This window comes from Saccopteryx bilineata, chromosome 5 (assembly GCF_036850765.1).
Source record: "Saccopteryx bilineata isolate mSacBil1 chromosome 5, mSacBil1_pri_phased_curated, whole genome shotgun sequence".
NCBI classification, from domain to species: Eukaryota; Metazoa; Chordata; class Mammalia; order Chiroptera; family Emballonuridae; genus Saccopteryx; species Saccopteryx bilineata.
Window position 1 is genome coordinate 25,681,406 of NC_089494.1, and position 12,330 is coordinate 25,693,735.

General features: G+C 41.3%; 1 non-coding gene across 1 annotated transcript; it reads right to left on the reverse strand.

The window, feature by feature from the left end:
* Positions 1 to 9,204: 9,204 nt before the first annotated feature.
* Positions 9,205 to 9,280, reverse strand: TRNAA-GGC (transfer RNA alanine (anticodon GGC)). The gene has a single exon. It is a non-coding gene; the product is annotated as a tRNA-Ala (tRNA).
* Positions 9,281 to 12,330: the final 3,050 nt, after the last annotated feature.

Here is a 12,330-nt window from a genome sequence, read left to right on the forward strand (position 1 = left end):
GGAAAGTTGTTTATTTCTCTGTCAGTTCTAAATGATAGCTTTGCTGGGTAAAGAAGTCTTGGTTCTGGGTCTTGCTTTTCATCACTTTGAATATTTCATACCAATCTCTTCTGGCTTGAAATATTTCTGTTGAGAAATCAGCTGATAAACTTATAGAGCTCCCTTGAAGGTAACTAACTTTCTCTTGCCACTTTTAAGAATCTCTCTTTGTCTTAAAGCTTTGCCATTTTAATTACAATGTGCCTTAATGTGGGCCTCTTTGGGTTCATCATGTTTGGGACTCTCTGCACTTCTTGGACTTGTGTGTCTTTGTCTTTCACCAGGTTAGGGAAGTTTTTAGCTATTATTCCTTCAAATAGGTTCTCAATCCCTTGCTTTCTCTCTTTTCCTTCTGATATCCCTAGAGGTGGATATAGTTACACTTCAAGTTGTTGCAAAGATCCCTTAAACTCTCCTCATTTTAAAAAAATTCTTTATTCTTTGCTTCTCTGGTTGACTGTTTTTCTCTACCTTGTCTTCTAAATCGCTGATTCAGTACTCTGTTTCATCCAGGCTACTATTTCTTCTTTTCAGTGTATCTTTCATTTCAGATATTGTATTATTTATTTCTGAGTGGTCTTTTTTTTTTTATAATTTCTATCTCCTTTTTCATGCTGTTGAGCATACTTTGAACTCTATATCTAGTAAATTGCTTGCTTCCATTTCATTTAGCACTTTTTCTGGAGGTTTTTCCTTTTCTTTCATCTAGGGCATGTTTCTTTGTCTCTCATTTGGCTGTGCCTATTTCTATATATTAGATAGATCTGCTAAGACTCCCAGTCTTGGTGGAGTGGCCTTATGTAGGAAGTATTGTGTGGGAGTCTAGTGGTGCAGACTCCTTGATCATCTGAGCTGGGTACTCCAGGAATGTCTTTTGTGTGGGTTATGTGGGCCTCTTGTTGTAATTGAGTCTTGATTGCTATTGGCCCATTCATGAGTAGGACTGACCCTCAGGTTGGCTGGCTGCTTGACTCCAACCACAGCATGCGAGCTGGTGTGTAGGTGCTGGCCACACAAAGCAGAATTAATCTCAGAAGGATCTGGTGCCTACCAAGATCTCCCTTCGAATATGCCACTTGTGAAGCTTATTAATCCTGCTCTGGTGTTGTCTACAGTTGACAAATGGTTGTGTTGATTTTGAGCCTCTTGGGATGAACTCTGGTGCAGGCCAATGTCAGATGCTGCCCATGACTACCCAGAGCAACCTTTTTGGAGCTACAAGCAATCCACAATTTGTGGCTTTCTCTGCTTGGCCTGAATGCACGTAGGAAGGACCATTGTGGTCCTGGTAAGTGTTGCTTCCACCTACTCTGCCACCATCTTGGTTTCCCTCTAATTAGTTTAAACTTAATACTTGGAGGAATGAATGCTCTCTCTGGATCTTTCAAGAAAGATAGGTTGAGCACGTTATTGGAGTACAGATAATTTTTAAATTCCGAAAGTGTTTTATAAATAAGTACAATAAAATTTAATGATAGTAGTTGGATCTATAGGGATAACATTTATAGTATACTTTTAGAGATGGATTATGGCTAAGGCAAGTAGGTATAGGATTTAAAATACCCATTCTGGCTTTAGATATTAAATTTAATGGTTGGACGAAATGCCACCAAATGCAAATACTTTTTTAAAAGAGCAGAGAAGAAGAAAGGGATAAAACTGTCCATGTTGAAAGTGAAAGAATTGGCTGGTTTGTGTTGAATAGTTTTCAAGTCTGATAGGCATCTACCCAGACTATGAAAATTAAAAGTTAATGGCCTGTTTAATTCTTTTTCATTAAAATTGATGTGTATTTCTGAAGGCTGAAAATTGTGTGTATAAGCTGCAGCACAGAACCAGCCTTCAGGTTCATGAGAGAAAAAAGATCAATTTCTTTATTTATTTTCATTCTCTCATTCAAAAACCTATTTGTTGAGAATCTTCTCTGTATTTGTTATTTAAGCAGGCACAGTGATAGGTTTAAGGATATGTCGGTGCATGCAAAAATAGATACTAATGAGCACATATGTTTTCTTGCATGCAGTTCTCTACTATGGGTGTCTGTGTCCTGAGAAACCTCTTTATAATAGGGTTGATATTGCTGTTGGCCAAATGAGAAAAAGAAACAAAATGAAAAACCTTAGAAACCAAAAGATACATCCATGTAGGAAATCTGGAAGCTAGCCTCCAACATGACCTCCAATGATTCCTGCCTTCTGATATCGATGCCTTATGTCCCCTCCCACGTTGAATAGCACTAATAAGCAACAAATAATGCATTGAGAATAAAGGTGTGTGACTCCTGAAGCTAGCTCCTAAAAGACACTGAAACTTCAGTTTGTTCTCTTAGACCACTTATTCTTAGGGAAGCTAGTTGCCACTTTCTGGACACTCCAGCAGCTATTCAGAGAGACCTATATGGTAAGGAACTGAGCCTTCCTGTCAATATCTACAAGGTAGGTATGTGACTGGACCACCTGCAAGTAGATTTTCCAGCCCCAGTCAACTCTGCAGATGACTGTGGCCAACATCTTGATTATGACCTTATGAGAGTCTCTGAGCCAGAACCACCCATTAAACTGGTCCAGAGTTCCTGACTCATAGAAAGTATAAGCTAAGAGATGTTTTTTATTGTTTTAGGCTGTTAAGTTTTGAGGTAATTTGTTATAAAGCAGCGGTTCTCAACCTGTGGGTCGCAACCCTGGCGGGGTTGCCTAAAGCCATTGGAAAATACATAATGCATATCAGGTATTTACATTCCAAATCATAACTGTAGCAAAATTACAGTTATGAAGTAGCCACTAAGATTATTTTTTGGTTTGGGGTCACCGCAACATGAGGAACTGTATTGCGGGGTCATGGCATTAGAAAGGTTGAGAACCACTGTTATAAAGCAATAGATAACTAACATAGGGTTAGAAAGAGAAAATAAGAGCAACTCTCATTCTTCCTTTCTCTAAAACTCAGGTAAATGCTTCTTTTTAGTTTTTTCTTAAAAGAATTATAAGTGTCCCAGAGAGAAAAACATGTAAGATACTAGCCTCAAGAAAAACCTGGTAAAGTAAAAAAAAAAATCACCCTAAATGGGTTTATTCATTCACTATGCAACAAATGTTTATTGAGCATACTATATGTTAGATACTGTGCTAAGTTAGATGATTGCAACAGTAAACAAGATAGTCATAATGCTGCCTCATGGAATTTACATCCTAAGTGCAATGCACAACAATCACATAAATAAATAATTCAAATTGTTAGAAATGCCCTGGGTCCAACATGATGTGTAACAACATAAAATGGGGGAAATAGAATCTACTTTAGGTTGTATGGTAGGTAAGGTCTCTCTGAGATGACATCTAAAATTAGATTTGAAGGATAGGAAAAGAAAGGTAGGAAGGGCAATCTGGGGAGAAAGAATAGCATATCCAAAGATCTTGACATATAGAGACAGAATGAATGAACTAAGGAAGGCCAGAATGGCAAAGGTCTAATGAGGAGGAGAACAGCATGAGATGAATGAAGTTCATTTATTTTTCTCCCACATTCTCAAAAAAGTAGACCACTGTATGAAGGCACACTATAAAAGTTATTCCATCACACACAAGCCCTGCTTTGGATAACCCCTCTGTTTCATACTTAAAGATATATTATTTGAGGAAACAAATAGGATCAAACCATACATCAAACTTGAACACTCAGAACCTACTGGTTCCTTACTCCTCCAGGCCCCAGCCAAAGGTCTTCCTCCTTCTGCCAGAATGTCTTGGATTCTAGACTGGCAATATCAAGGCACAGCACTAGGGACATTCTCTAGACACCTGTGATGGCATAGTCCAGTTGTAAATCTGGAGAAATGTAGAAAAATATGTATATATCTCACCTGCCCGGTGGTGAGACTGTCATCATGGGACACTGAAGTCCCAGGTTTGAGATCCCAAGGTCTCCAGTTTGAGTGCAGGCTCATCTGGCTTGAGCACAGGTTCAGCAGCTTGAGTACTGGGCTGCCAGCTTGAGCATGGGATCATAGACATGATCCTTGGGGGTCACTGGCTTGAGCCCAAAGGTCACTAGCTTAAAGTTCAAGGTCACTGGCTTGAGCCCAGAGTCTCTAGCTTGAGCAAGCGGTCACTGGCTAGGCTGACCCCCCCCCCCCCAATCAGGGCATGTGTAAGAAGCAATCAATGAACAACAAAAGTAATTCAACTACGAATTGTTGCTTCTCATCTCTCACGCTTCCTGTCTCTTTTTCTCTCGCTCACTAAAAAAAATAATAAATAAATAAATAATTTTTAAAAGTGTGCATATCAAAAACTAAAATCTGAGGGAAAACCTAAGGCATATTGGATTTAACCACTATAGACATAAAAAGTTTAGTTGGAAAGTTCCTGGCAGTTCTCAGGGGATTATGTGACAGTTTAGAGTTTGAAGACCAAGTTTCCTGAATGTTCAGACTTAAAATTCTGTCTCTGTGCAAGACCTTTCAGACTCTGTTTGCTGAAGAAAGAGACTGTGAAATGTAAAGCCTCCAAGTCACATTGTAACACTGCTGTTGGCCAGGTGTTGAGGGACCTCATGCTATTTATTTAGCCATGTCTTACTGCCCTTTCCAATCTCAAATTCATTCTTGCCTCCAGAAGATTATTGAAATGGGACTTCTGAGATATACAGTCTATTTCAACAAACAGAAATCTAATTCTTCCTTTACACATTTCAGGGGAGGGGGAAAAATCATCTGCCAGCTGGTCCTCAGGCTGTGCTGTGCTGAAACGACAAGAGTCCTCACTGCCTGAAGGGCACTGAAGGGATTTTAATATATACAGCGCGGAGGTGTCAGAAGCAGCATTTTATGAGGGCTTTAATCTGTTCATTCGAAAAAGTGTGGTGTGAACAGTCCCACGGGGTTCACCTCCAGGGCAGACAACACTTCCACTCTGTAAAGAATCCCACTTGATGAGAATCAATACGTGTGCTTGGTCTTGACTACAAATAGTTCATTACAAGTGGAGAACCGTGACACTCCATTTTTGCCTTCTTCCCAGCTTTTATGGTCCTAACTTCCTCCATGTCAGAAACCCCACCATTATTTGGTCTAGAAATATGAATTGGGCAATTAAAAAGCTAGAAATCTCACAATGAAATCTATAATTACACGATACAATTGTATACCTGAAACTTAAATAATTTTATTAACCAATATCAACCCAATAAACTCAATTTAGAAAATTTATAGTTACAGAAAAACAGGTGTCTCACATTTTTTTAAATCCTAGTGCCAGCATTCCCTTTGTCCTGTCCCCACCTCTGAAGCCTCTGTAAGATATTTCCCGCTGAGGAAGAAAGAAGGGTGTAGCCACCAAGTGTGGACTAGCAAAAGCTTTATTCAGAGCACATCCTGAGCGAGGTTCACTGGTCCCCGAGACAGGAGCCAGGGAAGTCGCACAGCCTCCCCTGCCCAGGGGTAATTTCTAGCATCGGTATGGTGGTGGCGGGTTGATATGACGTGGTGAAATTTCATTGGCTGACAGACAGTTGGTCTTTTTTAAAGTGCTTCTGGGCCATTTATTTTTGCCGGCATGGATGTGGGTGGTTCTAGCCAAAGTCCCCGGACCTGGTTCCTCATGTGACCTTCCTTCATTGCCAACCAACCTCACAACCTCCAAACACAAAGAGGCCAGTCCTTAGAGAATGCTTAATGTGCCAGCGTGGGTTCCTGGAGACATAGGTACTCTCCTGGGCCCAAATTAGAAAACCTTGACCAGGACAAGAAGAAGCAGGTGCACCGTAAGCCATGGCTATCATTGTCTCTGCAATAGCTGCCCATCTCCAAAATGAAGACGGCCACCCTCCTGCTTCCTGAAGCGCCTACAATGGCCTGGAAAACAGGAACCCTCTGTCCATTTGATCCCATCCAAAGTCATTCATTTTACTTTGGAGGGAAATAGTATGTCATTTCCTCATTGAGCTTTTTATTAAAATATAACATGCAATCAGGAAAGTACAAAATCTTAAGTGTACAGCTTGTGAACTATCACAAAGTGAACATGTTTGTGTAACTACAAGCCCCTTCACTCACCATCACTGGCTCACCCTCCTCTCAGAGGTAACCACCATCCTGTCTTCTAACGCCATCATTACATTCACTTGGTTTTGAACTTTATTTGAATGGAGCTTGAGACTTGTTTGGAGGTTCTAGCAGGGGAGCGCAGCTACTCGTATACCCTTGACCGAAGAACGGTCCTCTCCTCTAGCGGGGAAGGTCGTCCTCTTCGACCGAGCGCGCAGCTTCGGGAGGGACGCACATGGAGCGGTGAGGGAGGAATGGAATCATACGGTATGTATTGGTGGGGAAGTTTTGTTCATTTGTTTGTTTTTATTAAGTAAGAGGCAGAAAGGCAGAGACAGACTCCTGCATGTATCCCAACCTGGATCCACCCGGCAAAAACCTTACTGGGGAATGCTCTGCAGGCTGGGCCTAGCTCTGTTGCTCGGCAACCTAGCTATTTTAGTGCCTGAGGCTAAGGTCATGGAGCCATCCTCAGCACCTGGGGTCAACTTTGGTGAACCACTTGAGCCATGGCTGTAGGAGAAGAAGAGGGGGGGAAGTGAAGAAGTAGATGGTCACTTTTCCTTTTTGCCCTGGGCAGGAATCAAACCCAGACCTTCCATACACCAGGCCAACACACTATCACTGAGCCAACTGGCCAGGGCCTATTGGTGGGTTTTTATCTGAGTTTTTTAACTCAACACTATGTGAAGTTGATCTACGTTATTGTATGTACTGGTACTTTGTTCATTCTTACTGCTGTGTAATATATCATCATATGTATGTATGTATGTGTGTGTGTGTGTATATATATATATATATATATATATGCCACACTTTACTTATCCTTTCTACTGTTGATGGACATTTGTTTCTTGTTTTCAATATTATGAATCATGTTGCTAAGGGTGTCTCTGTACAGCTCATGTGCACATGGCGTTTTTGTAGTGAATATGCCCAGGAGTGGGTTTACTGACTCTTAAGGTATGCACACCTTTAGAACTTCTCAACGTTTTTGTCCTGGAAGATATTTGACACCATTTTATTTCCCAGAAAAATATCAGCTACCAAAAGCTCTCTGCCAGTTTGTTCTTGGTGCTATACCAGATATTATAGAATGAGGGTGGGCTAATGGACAGTCGTTGTCCTTGAACAACTGTGCTTTCTGCTCTCTGTCTCGGGAGGTAACGTGAGGCATTCCTGATGGACAGTCTGACCAATCAATGTGTGTTCTCCTGCTGCCACCGCCCCTTTTCTTGAGGCAGCATCCATGTGCCCTTCCGTACCACTGGGATTTTCTGTCCCTTTAATACTCCCCTCTTGCCAGAAACACATACTAGACCATCAGAATTACACAATGAAGCAAGCTCTGAGCAATTTTAATCACTATAAATGCCCTTCCTTGAGAAACCTTACACCCCCCACCTCCAAGGAAAGCAGCATACCAACCTTGTAAAGAGTCGCACTGATCCCTCTCCGCACGGCTCGCCATCTTCCCAAGGAGACAGGATTCCTGAGCACAGGCCACGGTTTGCCTTGGATGTGTGTGACCTCTAACAAGGTAACTACTCTAAGAGCAGATGGAGAAAAATAATACCGGTCTCCGACTTACCCCAGAATGAGATTTATTGAGTGTTGAAGATATAATTCTGGGCTTAAAAAGCTAGTGATGAAAAGAGTACAAATAACCAAAATAAATAAATAAGTAACATCTTTATTAAATAGATAAACAACTAACTAACTAAATAAATAAATAAATAACATCTTTATTGAATAAATAAATAACATCTTTATTCTGTGCTCTCAGTCCTTTAGCAAGCTTGCACTTTAACGCCTAACTAGTCTTAACAGAAAACAGTTTACAAACTTTCAGAACTTTTGGAGTGTCTCATAATCTCCAGTTAGTAAATTATTTTTTCTAACTGAAAATCTGTTCATTCATCCCTGGTAGCTTCACATTAAGAACAGCTAATGATTATTCTCTTAACAGTGAAACTTTACATAATTAAAGTTGCTTTTAAGCCACCATTTTTTCTCACTTCGACTAAATAATGCCAAAGCTTTTATCTTTTCAGAATGGATTCTACTGATATAAGAAACGTCCAACCCTGTAGAGAATTTTTATGAGTTTATTTGAACCAAAATGATGATATCTGCCAGGTAGTGAGATCTCAGATGTTCTGGAGAATAAGTTTTGCAGCTTGTTTTATACACTTGAAATTAGGGAGGGAATGCAAGGAAGATTAAGTGGAGATGGGAGAAAGCAAGGCAGGGATTGGATTACAGGAGAGTTAATAAGATTACGAGCTCTCTTGAGAGTGGCTCTGCTTATTTCAAAGGTCTATTAACACAAATGCACAGAAACAGTGGACATGGCTTGTTGAAGACAAAGATAAATCTTTTACTAAAGTGATATGCCAGGGGAGTAATTACCCACCAAGACCTGCCCTATTAGGAATTTTGATCAGATTACCCTATAGGGTTGCTTTCCATAGATTTACATTTCCATCCACAGTTCTGATAGTCAATTCTCTACTCATTACCATTTTTCTCATCTAGCTCCCCTAGTTCTTCCTAGCTCTCCAATTTTGGAGCTCCAAACTGTCTTTGGTTATTTGTTTATAAATTGACCATCGCTAAAATCAGTAACGTTCTTCCATTTATTTATTTATTTATTTATTTATTTATTTATTTTAATTATTATTTTAGTGACAGGAGAGGTAGAGAGACAGACTGCTGTATACACCTTGACTGGAATCTACCCTGCAAGCCCACAAGGCAGCGATGCTCTGCCTATCTGGGGCCATTGCTTTGTTGCTCAGCAACAGAGCCATTGTTTGGGTTTTTTATTTTTTATTTTTTTGTATTTTTCTGAAGCCAGAAACGGGGATAGACAGTCAGACAGACTCCCGCATGCACCGGGATCCACCCAGCATGCCCACCAGGGGGCGATGCTCTGCCCCTCCGGGGTATCGCTCTGTTGTGACCAGAGCCACTCTAGCACCTGGGGCAGAGGCCAAGAAGCCATCCCCAGCGCCCGGGCCATCTTTGCTCCAATGGAGCCCCGCTGCAGGAGGGGATGAGAGAGACAGAGAAGAAGGAGAGGGGGAGGGGTGGAGAAGCAGATGGGCGCTTCTCCTGTGTGCCCTGGCCGGGAATCGAACCCGGGACTTCTGCATGCCAGGCAGACGCTCTACCATTGAGCCAACTGGCCAGGGCCCATTGTTTGTTTTTTAGTGCCTGAGATGAAGACATGGAGCCATCCTCAGTGCCCAAGGCCTACTGGCTCAAAACAATTGAGCCATGGCTGCATGAGGGAAAGAGAGAGAGAGAGAAGGAGAAGGAGGGCGAGGGGTGGAGAAGCAGATGGTCGCTTCTCCTGTGTTCCCTGACTAGGAATCAACCCGGGACTTCCACACGCAGGGCTGACTGCTCTACCACAGAGCCAACCAGCCAGGTGTCATTTATTCATTCATACATTCAATAAATAGTTGTTTTGAGCTTACTATGAGCTGGAAGCTTGAGATGCAGTACACAGTCAGGCAGATGAATCCATGATCTCATGGAGTTCACTTCCTAAATATATTAGACAACAAAACTTTAAACACTAAACTTATGAAGATTCTGAGGAAAATAAAACCAAATGCTGGCCACCTAAAGAATGGCCAGGATAGGAGCTGCTAAAGAGTATGATTGGAGAAGGTCTTTCTAAAGATGTAACACTTAGGACTAAAATCTAAATGATCTCAAGAGGTAGCCATAAAAGCTGTGTGGGCAAGTATTCCAGGCAAAGGATACAACAATGGCAGGCCCTGAGTGGGGAAGGTCAGTGTAAAGCCAGTAGCCATGGCCACAATCACAGTTGCCTGGACCTTGCAGGTTCGCATTTGATTCGGACAGCCAGTAATGAAACAATGGAGCCATAAACTGGTGGGCCATTACCTTTAATCCTAGCTCGCACCCAGCGGGTGAGAAATACATACAGTGAGAAAACTCTTTCCATTCAGTGCTCCCAAAGCCACTGACTCATCTGAGTATTCCTAGAATCAAAGGTTTCTAGCTCACCAGCTTTATTCACCTCTGTTTCCCATCTCCTTCTCTCTGCAGAAACTCTGCACAAACTGGCTTCTCCTTCAGCACTCCGCCATCTTGGCTGCCTCTCCTCTGCAATGCTAATTTCAGGAACTGAGCGCGGGAGCCCCTTGTCTCCTTTATTTTATAGTGTAAAAATTAAAGTGTTTAAGCCAGTATATAAATAAGGAAGTCTCTAATTCAAAGCCACTCATCTCAGGCATAAATGGGATTTCTCATAAGAGTGCACCACCTCACATCATACAAAAGTCAAGGGTGTGGGGAAAAGCTTAGTGTTTAAAAAATCTTAGTATTAAAAGGGTGGGAAAGGCTTAGCCTTAAAACTAAGCCTTAGGCTATAAGGACCCTGCCTGCTTACAGCCTGTCCCCCACACCCAATGCAAACTATAAGCGAGCAAACATATACATCATATTTGCAAACTTATTTGACACACAGTCAGTGTGACCATGGCATAAGCTGCAAAGGGAACAGAGCAATGAATGAAGACGAGGGGGACAGATCAAATCCAGCCTGTTGACTGTCCTTTGGAGTTTTTCTTGCAACTTCCACAGAAAATGATCCCATTAATAAATGGTCCTGCATATATATGTGTTTTCTCTGGATCGTAAATTCCAGGGGTGTGATTCCATCACTATGGTGAGCCCCCTTCCGTGCTGTAGTTCCCAGCACTCCCAACGTGTCTCTGACACCCACATCACCACTGGCGTCTCCTGCTTCTGTCCTGTCTTTCTGCCTTCTTCTTCTGAAAGGTAACCTTAAAGTGGGTCCCTTTTTACAAGCTAACATTTAATTCTATCATAACTGAACAACTGAGGCTCATTCCACATAGTTTTTCACATGTAACGTTCTTCGCTCAGCTAGTAGGAAGCAATGGTTAAGAGCTTAGGCTTTAGATTGCATCAAAACCAGGTTCTATTTCTAGTTTTGGACACATGTACTGTAACTAGAGCAATACTTTCTGAGTCTTTTTCTTTGTAAAGTGGAAATTATACATCTACCTCAGCATGGAAAGGACTGATGAAGATAATGCACATTAACCCTCAATAGATGGCCATTTATAATAATGACGCCATTCAAAAAGCAAAAATCAGAACTTTGCAGTGAAGAGAAACATTCGTTCTTACCGCATACATTCCGCTCATTTGATATTTAAGTCTCTCTGAAGCTAACGTAATTGTCAGTGGTCACATAGTGAGAAGTAAACTAGATTTCTCTAGTCAATATTCTGATAGAGGAATAATTTAACTACTCACCACTTGCTTTATCTTTGAGGTTGGGCTTTATGAACTACATAATCATTATTTGAATAAATCAGAAATACAGTCTGACTCCTGATGGGACAAATTATGACTGGAATACTGTGAGGTTTAATAGACGCTACTTATTAGGCTTGAGAGATTCAGAACCATGCACTCTACTTTTCATTCAATTTGTTAAGTGGAAAAGTCAATAAAAAGATGTGATTTCCACAGAGATCTCATCTACCAAATGTGGGTTGTAATTCACACACAAAGCTCAGACAAGGAAATAAATTGCAGGTGATAGAAAAGCTTTGGTAAGCAAATTATTGGGCATAGTGGGTATGTCGACCAAGAGCTAAAATCTTGGAGGAAGAGTTGCTATGGAATGGAATTATGTGACGCCTACCAACTACCAAGAAAAGGTCTCCTTCTAAGCTGAAATAGCAGTTCCCCAGACAGGCTAATACGTAAAGTGGCTGTGCACCTTACCTCAAGTAATTATTTTCATAGCACTTGGTTTGTTTTCTTTACATTTCTTGTGACAACTTGCAGTCATTTTATTTGGTTGATTGCTATCTTTCACGGTCCCCAGTCTCCAACAGAACTTCAAGAGATCAGAAATCAAATCCATCTTGTTCACCTGGTAATCTTAACACCTCTTATAATAGAGCTGAGCATGTATTTGGTGGTATGTGTGGAATAAAGAAAACCACAGCATGTGTGGTTGCCTAGTCAGTCGTTAAGCATGATGGGCTGTTACAAGGATCAGTGACATGAAGGGAAAATACTGGTTGCTCTCATTTCCTCGGCCCAACCTCCCAAAAAGAAAACAAGTATTTTATCTGAGTCAAAGAGAACCTAAAACCTATAATATGAGATACAGATTGCTGTGTGTCGAATCCTGACCATGCGGTAGAAAACCCACCCAAGATGAG